Source organism: Sipha flava, unplaced genomic scaffold, assembly GCF_003268045.1.
Source record: "Sipha flava isolate LNK unplaced genomic scaffold, YSA_version1 310_pilon_pilon, whole genome shotgun sequence".
Classification (NCBI taxonomy): Eukaryota; Metazoa; Arthropoda; class Insecta; order Hemiptera; family Aphididae; genus Sipha; species Sipha flava.
This window is the reverse complement of record NW_020272989.1, coordinates 180398-193985: the sequence shown is the minus strand read 5'-3', so window position 1 is coordinate 193985 and position 13588 is coordinate 180398. Positions and strand designations below refer to the sequence as shown.

The 13588-nt window shown below is 27.1% G+C and overlaps 1 pseudogene; it reads right to left on the bottom strand.

Annotated features, from left to right (window-relative positions):
- Positions 1 to 5635: 5635 nt before the first annotated feature.
- On the bottom strand, positions 5636 to 8143 carry LOC112686477 (annotated as a pseudogene).
- Positions 8144 to 13588: the final 5445 nt, after the last annotated feature.

Genomic DNA, 13588 nt, shown 5'->3' with positions numbered 1-13588 from the left:
TATTGTGTTGCACCTGTTTCTATTTATATATGATTAAGCCATACATGGTAGCCCACAACACCATACTCAAGGGAATAAGATATTATCAGTCAAAATTATATGTAACCTTTTTTTTAAATTATTTATGGGAGGCAATTTGAGTGTCTCCGAATAGATACCACAAATCTTATGTAGCAAAAAAAAATTGTGTCCGTAGAAAATTATCTGTAAAAAAAGATAAGTTACATAAGTTTTCATACATAAAAATAATAAAAAATCATATTTAATAAAAATAACAAATTTATATCAAGTGATCAATATGATCAATATTGTTAAATAATAAAATAAAATAATTATTATTGTTTTATTTTAGTTCTTCTTTCATACTGTTTTTTTTTCTGTGACATTATATCCAAATGTATGAATTTATCAAATATGATATTTTCTATAGACAACATATATTTTAAAATATGTAAACTTTTTACACACTCAAATAAATAACTACAATAAATGTGTATAACAATAAAAATAAAAGATATCTTTCAGTCTAAAAATATTTATATTTATTTAGCTGTTAATAATACATAAACAATATTATTATGTGCACATTTTTACTGTTTCATTGACCTACTGTAGGTTAGCAAGGTTAACGATTGTTAATTTGTAATTTCGTTACAATTATACATTTTAAGACTGTTTTGTATATATTTGTATGTATTAATACATATAAATAATAAAAAATTAAAATTTAAGTTTGCAAGTTATGATATTAATTTACTGTCTAACATTTAATGTTCAATATAAATTTGTCTTATTTGTATCTCAAATCAAATAATTTTTAAATCAAAAAACTAAAATAACTTAAAAATTTAAATTAATTTTTGTAAACATTTTAGACCATATATTGAAATTTAATTTTACTAACCATGCAAATATGTTGTAGGATTTTTTTTTTTTTTTTTTTTTTTTTTTTGGGAAATTTGTTTTTAATTTTTACACCCTATACATTGTTTTATAAACAATGTGTGTAAAAGAAAAAATTATAGAAGTATGGCCTTATGTGGTAAATAGTTTGATAAGATTTTGGTTAGAAAATATCATCAATATTTTACCTCTTTAACCACTACTAATAAGTTTCAAAATAAAATAATTAAAATACTTATGTGTAGGAAAATTCGCAATATTTTTATTCTACATTCTCCACTTACACCCCTTCATCAGTTTTTGCTAAGTTATCTTGATTGAAGTATTATTCTAAATCCTGTTCAATACCATCTTAGCCTCATAGCAAACTACTTATATGTATATAATTAATGGCTTACGTGTAGCATTATAGGTACCAGTTTAGGAATCGAATTATTCTTTACGTACATCATTGTAAAATAATTACCTACGCAAAGTTATACAAAATATGTAAAAGCATTGATATAGGCGAAACTACGGATCAGGCCAGTCAGGCCATGGCCTCACCTAATACTAACGAAAAATATGTTTATATTATAAATTTTAATAATTATTTAGGCATTATAAATAATACATTTATACACGTAAACGTTTACATTTGTACGTTTCATATAATACTATAATATAATATAGAATATAGGTACAATTGGTACAAATAAGGACTATAAGAGAATATAATAAGTCTATTCTATGTATTCGAATAATCGATTTTATTAGTTATTGTTTCATTTAGACATTTTACTTTTATTTTTATAATTATTATAGGAAATAATAGTTAGTTTTACATAACAATAGTTTTTATATTTTTCATTTGGCCTGACCTAATAAAATTGTCTAGTTTCACCTATGAGCATTAGTATAAAATGAATAAGAAATTTATATAATAGTTGAACCTGTCTATAAGGGACACTCATGAGACCGGCAAAAATATCCGTTATAGACAGAGGTTCGTTATAGGAAGGTTTCTAAAATGAAGTACCTACATGTAAAATAAAACAAATTGTTTTATATTTATTATGTATTTAATTTATGTATGTATAAGTTTTCAATATGTATTCATCATGTATATATTGTATAAGCACATACTAAGATAGTTGCCAAAAAGTCTGTTATTAAAAATATTACTGTCCATGTCCGTTATAGACAGGTCGAAATATATTGAATACCTATCGTTTTGCCAGGACCTTATTATTTCGTCCGTTAAAAGAGGTGTCCGCCAAGACAGGTTTACTTCACTGTACATCATTCGTTTCCCATTAAAAATGTGCAATTTTTATTTCTGTAAAATAATATCAATCAAGTGTGACATTACATAGATTAACGTGATTAACGTTATTATAACTAGGGCTGGGATTTTAATGTCCTTAAGAATCACGAAAAATTACCCTAAAAAAATGCAAAAATGACCGAAAAAACTCAAAAAATGCATTAAAAAATACCTTTAAAATTTTACAAATATTACATTAGATGCACATAAATATTTTATTTTACTTCATATATTAAAAAACAAAAAAAAATTCTTTACAATAAATTACGAGAGCATGTCTCCTGTTGTTTCCCAATACATTTTTGTAGATATACATATTTTTTTCTTGTTCTTCAATTTGTTTTCTTTGTTGTACTCCATTTATATGTTTGTCTCTTGATATATGTTATTGTATAGTAAAACGTTTTTCAATAGCAACTTTTACATTGCATACCTTACATAACAACACTATACGTCGGTAGAAAAATTTTTAATCTATAATTTTAAATTTAAAAACACCAAAAATGACTTGACGTAAATTGATGAAAGTTATAATTTATAACTTTCATCAATTTAAAATGATATTAACTAAATTTGTAGTTATTGTTTGCAGTTTGTCAACACACACACACACACACACACACACACACACACACACGAAACCAATGATTACAAACGAAGATTATTTATATAAATATTATATATTTCTTTACGCAGTAGCAATACGGGTCTATATGACGGTTTATTTAATCTTTTCGTCGGTTATCGAAACCGTTCAGGTCCATCTGAAAGCTGCTTACGCTCTTGTTGAAAGTCTTCTTCAGATTCGTCGTTTGGCCGTCACCGTTTTCCTCTTTGATTTCACCCCGGCTACTTTGAACAAGTTGGTGGTCCTGATCTGCGGGTCTTGGTATTATCGGCATGCTGACGGCCGCCTTGAGCTGCTTCCTGTCCAAAGCCATTTTCTTATCGTCCATTATAATATTCGGTTGACAGATAGCACCGTTTGGCGTGGACAAAATTCACTTCCGGCTATAACTGACGGAGTTGATGTGCACCGTGGTTAATGGCTCGCGAAAACAACACTGTACCGCGACCGTTGGTTTTCTTATGTTGATCGCTTCCTGCCGACCGTTGCCCCCGAAACGGCATTCGATCGTACCGGGAAACAGATATTACCCACATCAGTGTTTTCCAACCTTTACGCTAAGGCGGCCTATAAATTTCTCTTGTGTTTAGCAAAGGCGAATTCAGAACCTATTTAAGGTCGGGACACTTTATAGGAAAAATGTTGTATTAGTGCCTAGGCACTCCTCGAAATGTTGTAAATCGGGCCCTACAATTCAAGTCTAAAAGTAAGTGGTTCGTATATTAACTGTTATTGCTCAAATTAAATGTAATTTATTCTGGAATAGCTAGTAAAAAATAAATTATGTTTTATAACAGAAAAAATAAAACAAAACGTTCTACATTTTCGTGCAAAAACTTTTTGTGATAATATATATATATATAGCAGCTACAATCGACTACAATAGTATAAATCATAAATAATTGAAGTTTTCTGAGAATAATATACGAGATTCAAGAAAAACATATTCATTGGGACTAATATAGCACAATAATAAAAAAAAAATATTGTATTTATGTTTATTTAATTATTTATGCATTATGATTTATTAAATATACCTACACGTTTTATTAAGACAGGGACCGAAAGTATTGTAGGCACCCCTAGTGATGCAAATATGCAATCATACGTACTTTTGTAATCAATTGTAGCTATTATATTATTATAAAAAGTCTTTACACGAAAATTAACAACATTTTGTTTTATTTTTTCTGTTATGAAACATAATTTATTTTTTACCAAGTATTTTAGAATAAATCATTTTTAATTTTAGCAAAAACAGTTAAAATATGGGCCCCTTAATCTTAATCTTAAATTGTTGGGCTCTATGCGCACGCCTATGTATATATTAAATGTAATACCGGATTTCCATAATATTTACTGCATATACATGGATATACTCGTATATTAGACACATTAGATATCCGAATGACCGATATTTTTCAAGACTAAGGATATCCATTATAAATATTGTATTATTGATATACATTGTATATCCATTGTATTACACTAAAACAGGGATGGCAAATCCATGGCACGCGTGCCCTAGGTGGAACGCGAAAATTAAAATATTTTTATTATGTATACATATATATTTTTTGGCAATGAACGTCATTTACTCTATCATATTGCCACAGCGCCGCGTCTCGCCATATTTATATTTACACATTATTTTTATTTTTAATAATAAATAACATCAAAATGTTTTATTTGATTAATAATTTAGCGTGACGGAGCAATAGGTAAATTGATCGTAAATATAGGGAACAAGATTAAAAAGTATGGAATGCAATTTTACAAGATTATTCTACTTTAAATATAGTAACAATAGCGGTTTTGTCTATCATTCTTCAATTTTTTCACGCGAGTCACTATTTTCAGAAAATTTAAAAAATCTGATTTAAGAAACAAACTAACCAATGAATGTATTACCGTTTGTACTTTATAAAAAGTTACTAATTATAAACCAAATATCAACGAATTAGTATTAAGTATTAAAAAAAAAAAATCACATTAAAAAAATAAATAATCAACAAAGTAATATTATTAGGGCACGGATTTTTATTTATTTGCATATTTTTTTTAAATAGTCCAAAAAATAGCTAAGTAAACTACAAGTTTGTATTATAGTCAATAGATCTGAAATAAAAAGTTTTATTTTGCATATTTTTCCATTTTTTGGCATGTACTGCATATTTCTGTATTATATGATTTTTTATTGTATATATACGGTTTTTAAAGGTATAATATGTTATATTTTGCTTATATTAATTACCATAACGTATTTATAGTTATATTTATAGTCTCTGTAATTCGACCAAATCGTTTCTTTATTTTATGTAAGATCTTACGGGACAAGTAGTAATTTGTTATTGAGTAGATTTTCGTATGAATACATACATATTATACTCGTATAAATAATAATATACATTAGTCGTATTTGTTTTGATCCGAATGGGCATAATTTTAATTTGATTTAATTTATGTATATTTAAAATGTTGTAAATCAGTGTAACTACGTCCAGTAGGCTAAATAAATTTGTTGTCGATTATGAAGATATACGTATTTCTATAGATGGCTAAATTTTGTAATAAATTGTATTAATATAATTATGATTTAAATAAAAAAACTTTTAAGATATTGATTCATTATTGAAGTACATTATATCATATAGTTAAGAGCCACATCAATAATATAATATAATAATTTGTTAAAACTTACCAGAGTCTGGAGAATTTATGATCGCATCAACAAGTTTATTATAAATTTCTTTGATATTACTTTTTGAAATAAAAATTGGTAATTTGTTTTTAAATATTTCAAACTTGGTAAACAACAACAGTGTTTTTTCGGGATATAACTGATTAAAATCCAAATCAATCTGTAATCAAGTATGCTTTAGAAAACTTTTATGAAAATTGATTAAATACTTTTTAACTATAAGCAAATTTCATACTGGCCAATTTAAAACCAAGTGAGCTTTTAAGTGGCGGATAATTTGTCAAATAACAACTGCTTTCATCATATAATTATACCTTTCTGAAAATGTTTTCAACCATTTAACTTCAACAGTGTCCCACGGTGAGATATTATTTTTTAGCCATATTATATCTTCTGCTAATTCTTAACAAAAATATTAATATTAGTATATTTATTTATTATTTAAATTTTGAACAAATTACACAAATTACCTGCACTGGGTACAAAAGTATTTTCGGTAGTAATCTCCTTGGTCAAATTCTGGTTTGTTTTTTTGATTTCTTTCCTCAGATTATTGTATTTATCCCACAATTTTCCTTTAGCAGGAGATACTAAATTTGTCTCCTTTTTATAAGGAATGTAGTTATGTCCTTATTTTCTTGAAGAAATAAAAAACAAATATCTTGGGCCAATGCACTCAATTTTTCAGTAGGTATTTTTTTATCTTTATTACTTTTAAGTAAATGTGTAATTATAATATGAGTCAATTTATTTCTTAACAACCTATTAAGTTTGTTACTTGTATCATAAATCTTTAAAATCATTTGATCATCATGATAACTATTTAAAATATCTTTCAAGTTAATTGATGTCTGTAACAAAAAAATTATAAGTATAAGTATGTATATATCAGTAGGTATCGATAGGTACATTAAAAAAATCATTACATTAAAATTATTAACGGTGCTGATGGTTGTATCAATATGAGTGTTACTAGGTTTATCAATATAGCTTGTTCTAGGAAAGCTGGTACTCTCTGTATCAATAAACCTAGTGAAATATATTCCATTAGAGCTGGTGTTAGGTTCATTATCAATTAAGTTGGTGCAATGATGTATTTCAGTTGGGCTTGTGGTGCTGTGATTTCTACCAGTTCTAGCACATTCCTGATTGGCAATGTTTATACCTAAAATTTAGTTTTATTAATTTCTGTGTTTAAATATGGAATGATATAAAAAGAGAGAAAAGCATATTATGTATACATAATTTAGCATCAACATTTTCTGGGAGTTCAATAGATCATTCACATAACTCAAATTACCATTGGCAAAAATGTTAAAAACAGGGGTGTCTGTAGTGGAATCTAATGAATTCTATAAAAAATAATAATATTGTTTAAATATATGAATAATTTAAATATATTTTTAAAATAATTATGCCTCCATTAGAAATATAATTATTTATTTGTTTTACCTATGTCTTCTAAAAATGAAAAAATATATTATAGAGTTAGCTGGTTATTACACTTGACACTTCAATTAGTATAATAGCATATTCAAAATTAGTTTTAGTTCTACAATTCTTATTAATTATATTCATTACCAAAATATATTAATTTAATATTTAAAATTCAAATGAAAAAACTCTTTATATACTATTACAGAACTAAAACGGTCACCAGTATCTAAGAGTCAATATTTTATATTGGGCTTATAAGAGCTTATATTTTAAGGTCACTGCATTTTACACATTTATTATTAATTATTCTTATATTATGATTTATCAAGTACCTATCCCAATTTAATATGAATATTTTTATCACAATACTACTACATTTTTTTAATAAAAAAAAAAGTTGAAATTAACATATACCTATTTGAAATATTAGCATTTTATTTTTTAGTTAAGTGTTAAAATTTCTATTTTCTTCTCTTTTATTGATACAATATAGAACTATCTGTAAGATACAAAATGTGCAAAATAATATAACTCATGAAAACATAAAAAAATTATAATTACTTGAGCATTAGGTCATAACTTTGATTTCAAATCATTAATCCTCTTTAAAATTTTGGTACGATGTCCAACAGGAAGACATAGCTTCGTACCATGGATTCACTTAAACTTAAGAAAGCTTCTTCGTCTACTTGATCTTAACTAAAAATATGATACTATCATAATAGGAATTAAATTGTAAAACATAAATATGTTAACTTAAAAATTAAAAGTATTACTAATCTATTTATTTTAATTTTAAGTCAAAATATGAATGCTATAGTAAAAATGTTTTAGAATTTACATTAGATAGGTATTAAATGAATTATACAAATAATGAAGCAGAATACTAGAATAGAAATTATAATATACAACTGTATGTACCAAGCTATAACATAATATTAGTTAGGAGTTTAGATAGTAGGTACGCTATAATGGTTTGTGCGAACATTAACAAGGCACCTTAATCGTATCGTACGCACGGCTGTGAAGCGAATAACAAATAACTGGTCTAAGAATAATCCATATAAATGTATATTATTAATTTTAGGAGATACTTACTTGTAAATTCTTGTACAATAGCTTCTAGAATCTTCAGTTCATTTAGGTTTCTTAAAACATAATCGTCCATTATTAAAATTAAAATAAACAGAGACGCCTTGTAAATGAAGTCTGTACAATCAGTATACGACAGTACTACGACTTGCAAGAGGACGCCGCGGCGCGCCGTGGCACGGCACACACGCACGACACCGTGAATCGATCATTGAGCGTCCTAGGTGGTTTTTTTGATATAAATCTATTTTTAAATATACATAATATTTTGTTTGTAGTATTGTTCTTACAACCATGTAAAAGATAGACAGGACCTATTGAAATAGTTGAAAACAATATTTAACCATACACTGTGGTTGTAAATACCGGTTCATTGTAAAATGCATATTATTTATGGTATGTTTACACTTGTGCGCTTTTTTCGTGCGTTAGATGCATGCGTCATAACGCACCACGAGTTGAACGAAAAAACTTTCAATAGCGCATGCCCCTTCGAGTTGAACGGTTACATTTTCGTGACGCACGCTTCGACGCAAGGTCTCCCGCGATCGGTGGGAATCCGTTCAACACGTCGTGCCTTTTTTGTATTTTATTTTTTTTCCTGATTTACTGATATATTTATTTTATTATTAGAAATTAATTATTAATTATTAAAAAATTTATTTTATTATTATTTTATTTTATATTTTGTGTGTATTTGTTATTTGTATAAAAATGACTGAAAACGAAGACCAAAATCTAACAACACGTTTTATTGATGATTACAGGTAATATTAATATTACATTTTAATTAAATTAATTAATTAAATTTATTTATTTATCAAGAATTACTTTTAATTAAAAAATTGTTTTAATTAATTACATATTATTATTACTATTTTATATTATGTAGATCGTTTCCGATACTATGGGATGCAAACCACAAAGACTACACAAACAAAATTAAAAGAAACGATGCCATTGTCTCGATCGGCACAAAATTTAACATGGACGTCGCGTCAGTAAAATCTAAAATAAAGAGCTTGCGATCGTATTTTTCTAAAGAACGACAAAAAATACTAAAAAAAAATCTGGTTCTGGCACGAACGAAAATTATTCTTCTCCATGGTTTGCGTATAAATCGCTACTTTTCATTTCTGATTCAACTACACCTAGGGAAACAAGAGATAGCGATGAACATGGTAACCCGACAAGCATGAATGAAAACGTAAGTTATTTTATTTTTAAGCAATTCAATATTTACCAGTATTTATTATTAGATTCGGTGTGTTGTTTACGTACCTATCGGTTAGCTGCGATAACAACAAATAAGAATATTTAGGTTTATTTATTTCTGGTTTATTGTGTGTAAATTGATTAACAAATCATAATATAATACAGTTCACTATATTTATTATTTTATAACTACCTAATAATCTCATACGCACGCAGTCGTACGTTATAAGTTGTAAGCTATATTTTTATAATACGTAGCTCTATTTTATCTTAATATAATAAAAAAAAAAATAACTGTATATTTTTACAATTCAACTGCTGATGTATTTGTTTATAAGTATATGTCCTGAAATGGCACTGATCCAATTTCGGACATGATATATGACATAAATTCTTCCCTGACGTTTGTTGCGGTTGTCGCTGGTCTTCGTGGAATTGATCGAAATGGTCTCAAACCAGTGTCACCTGAAGTGATTTCTCTCCACGATCCAGGAATAATATCCCCTGTACTTGTATCATAACTGTCGAAACAACCTGACGTTGAATAAAATTGTCTAGAATCTGGTTGCATTCTTAAAAAATTGTGAAGGTAAACACAAGCTAATACAATTTTAACAATTGTATCTTCAACTTTGATTTCTATTGGCTTGCGGAAAACTCTAAACACGGAAGAAAGTAACCCAAATGTATTTTCTATTATTCAACGCGCTCTGGACAATCTGTAATTATATACTCTTTTTTGAGAACCTTTGTTTAAGTCTGTGTTGTATGGTTTCATAATATGTTCAGTTAATAGAAATGCATCATCGGCCACTAAAACATGAGGAATCCAACGTTAACATATAAAAAACTATAGTTAGCATCAGCTATTCCTAATAAAACAATACTATTTGTTCCTTTATAATTGTGAAATTCACTTATCGTATTTTCTGGTTTTTGAATTACGACGTGCTTTCCGTCAATAGCACCGATACAGTGAGGAAAATTCCATAGCTTGTTAAATTAATTTGAGATAGATTTCCATTCTTGGTCATTTGAGGGAATCTATGGGAAAAATAAATTATTAATATATGTGAATATACTCAATGTATGTAATAAATATGTTTGCAGGATCTATAAAATGAAGAAATATGTGAAGATCTGCATAATACTACAACAGATTATGAATTCGTACAGCCTATAAGGGCAAAGAGAAATTTAAAAAAAAGTGTTCGTGATGAGAGAGAAGACGAGGCGTATAAATTTATGAAAAAAGCAGCTGACGAAATATCTGCAAGAGATGAGTTTTGTACATTCGGCACATTTGTAGCAGATAATGTACGGAAACTTAAACCCATTAACCAAATTTTGGCCAAACGTCAGATTACTAACATACTAATGGATTTGCAAATTAAAGAAATGGAAACATGTGAAAGACAACGATTTAGGACTGAATCGCCCGAAACTTCTGTTGGAGCATCCAGTAGTGATACTCAGTCTTTTGTATTTGACGAGTCAACAAATCTTGCAGTGAACACAGTTGATGATTTGACTTCACATGAGAACTTAAAATCGTTAAAAATCGGCGAATATTTATCATTCAATACAGTCAATAAGAACATTTAATGTGCCTACCTACATTCTTCATTTTTAATTCTCATATTTTTAATGTAATAACTAATTACCAATATGTACATATAATAAATAATAATAAAATGTTTCCTAATATGCTCTACTTATTGTTAGTTATTATAAAAAAATATGAATTAAACGTATTAAACCCAAGAAAATCTAAAAATTGTAATTACTTATAATTATAACTTAAACCTAATTTAATTGTATGAATACATATTTTACTTACCTTTATATAATGTTGTACAGCATCTATTATAGCATTCAACACCGTGGGTAACATAGTCGATATAAATGGCTTAGAAACTTTAAACAGGTACATTAAAGAGGTAAATGAATCTTTAGCTAAATATCTTAGCGTTATTAATAACTTAATTTTAGGTGGAACAGACATTCTAAAACAAGTGTTTTGTTTTACTATTTGAGGTTCAATTATTTTTAATATTGAGTAAAAATTGGCTCTGGACATTCGCGTAAAATTTCTAAATAAAATATCTTCGTCTAATTGCAAATCATCTATAATTCCGAAATTTTGATTTTTTAAATAATTTTTAACCCACAATGAACGCTTTTTCCAACGTTTTTTATTTGCACTCGCAATAATTAAGTAAGCCGCACTGACACCGAAAAGTAGATTTGGATCCGACATGATTTTTATTAAAATGCTGAAATGTGAACTGAAGGTGAACTGTTTTGTAACGTCGCTGGTGTGAACAGAAAAAAGCATGCGTCTGAAGCATTCAATAAAGGTATGCGCTTAGTGAAAGTGGAATTGAATGTTGAAACGCAAGTTGAATTGAAAATTGAAGCGGAAAGCGCACGAGTGTAAACATACCTTAGACCAACAAAAAACTATTGGTACTGTCAACTAAGTGTTTTAGTAAAGGTAACCGCCCATATAGTTTGACCAACCGAAACAAATACAATCATAACTAAATTATTTTTTTCCGTGCAAATCAAAATAAAAAGTATAAACAATTTTTTTACAGTAGGGTTACATAATTGTAAATGTAATTTAAAAAGTAATACTAATTAATTATTACTAATAAAAATTTAATTTAATATTCAAAAATTAAATTTTTTTTTTTGATAAATTTTGAGTGCATATTTTAACATTAATGCATATATATGTGCATGTTAAAGATTTTTTCCCGCATATTTGGTTGGTTTTTAATATATATAAATCCATTGTAGTAATGAGTAGGGCTCGAAAGTTGATGCATTTTGCATTTTTTTAAAAACTTTTAAGACCATGCATCGCGATGCTCTCCTGGCGAAAATGTGTTTCATTATTATATGAATTCGAATAACAAATCTTATTTTGCATTTTTTGGTGTTTGTTACTTTTTAAGTAGTTTTTTTAAATTTTCAATTTATTTTCCCATATTTTTAGTCATTTTTACTGATTTCACACTAGTTCACTTCTTATCGTTTTTTATCGACCATTATGCCAATAGCTTAAGACTTGTCCGATTTTATCTCGCCGATTACATTCGTCGCATCATTGTCATATTATAGTGAATAATATCTATTATATCTAAATTTTACTATTTTTTCGTAATATTTTCGAAATAAAGAAAATTAAAACGTCAGTTAGAGTTCGTCTGCGTCTCCCAATCACTTCAGTTGACGTGGAGAGAAAATTTTCCAAATTTAAATATTAATTTATAAACAGATAATCGTCGTTCATTTACTAACTAATAACATCACAACAACACGTTCTAATTGTACAATGCAATGATTTCGATTTTTAAGTAATTTGTAAGTTTAGATAAATTTATAAAACAAATGTTTATCATATTTTTATTTCATATTTTAAGGACATTTGTTGTCATTTTTATGTCATATTTTGAGTATTTTGTAAGTTTTGATAAATGTGTATAGAATGTTAAAGTAAAATAGAGTAAAATATTTAAAAAATGTATTTTTATTCATTTTAAACAAATACTTGTAATTTTTTTTAAGTTACTTTTTAAAAAAAATTTTTGTCGTTTTTAAGTCATACTTGCATCTTTTTTTGTGTCACTTTTTAATGTTTTTAAGGTCATCAACTTCCGAGCCTTAGCAATGAGTAATAACTATATACCTATATCAGCTTATTTACTGTTTCCTATTTATTGACGTTCTGTCTTCCTGATGAATATCAGGACTTCTGACTTTTCATGACTCGATGGCTTATACTATACAATGTTCAGATAAATAATTTATAATTTTTATATTATGTCTATACAATTATTTAAGAGTATTCATATTATGGAAATGTTTAAACTCGTCTCATATATACACTTACTCGGGTATACCTATACCAAAGACTGCGTATTGCATTTGTTAATTACTAATAAAATTTAAAAATTATTAATACCTATGAGTTTATTTTTTCTCTCTGTTCCAATATTTTTGTCTTATAATTTTTGTTTGTTTACGCCTTTGTGATGGTACATCCTTAATTTTAAAATGTTTACTCTACTGTTAATTATTTATTATTATATATTTTAATACGTATAAAAATATATTGCCTAAATTATATATTATTATTTATTTAAACTGCTAATAGACATCATTCATTGATAATAATTAATTTTACAATGTTTTTTAATTTCATTATTGTGACGTTTAACTTAATTTTTGAGTAAGGAAAGCGGCGAAGTGGTGATTTTTAAGTCGCACCTCCAAAAAATAACAGCCAAAACCGTTA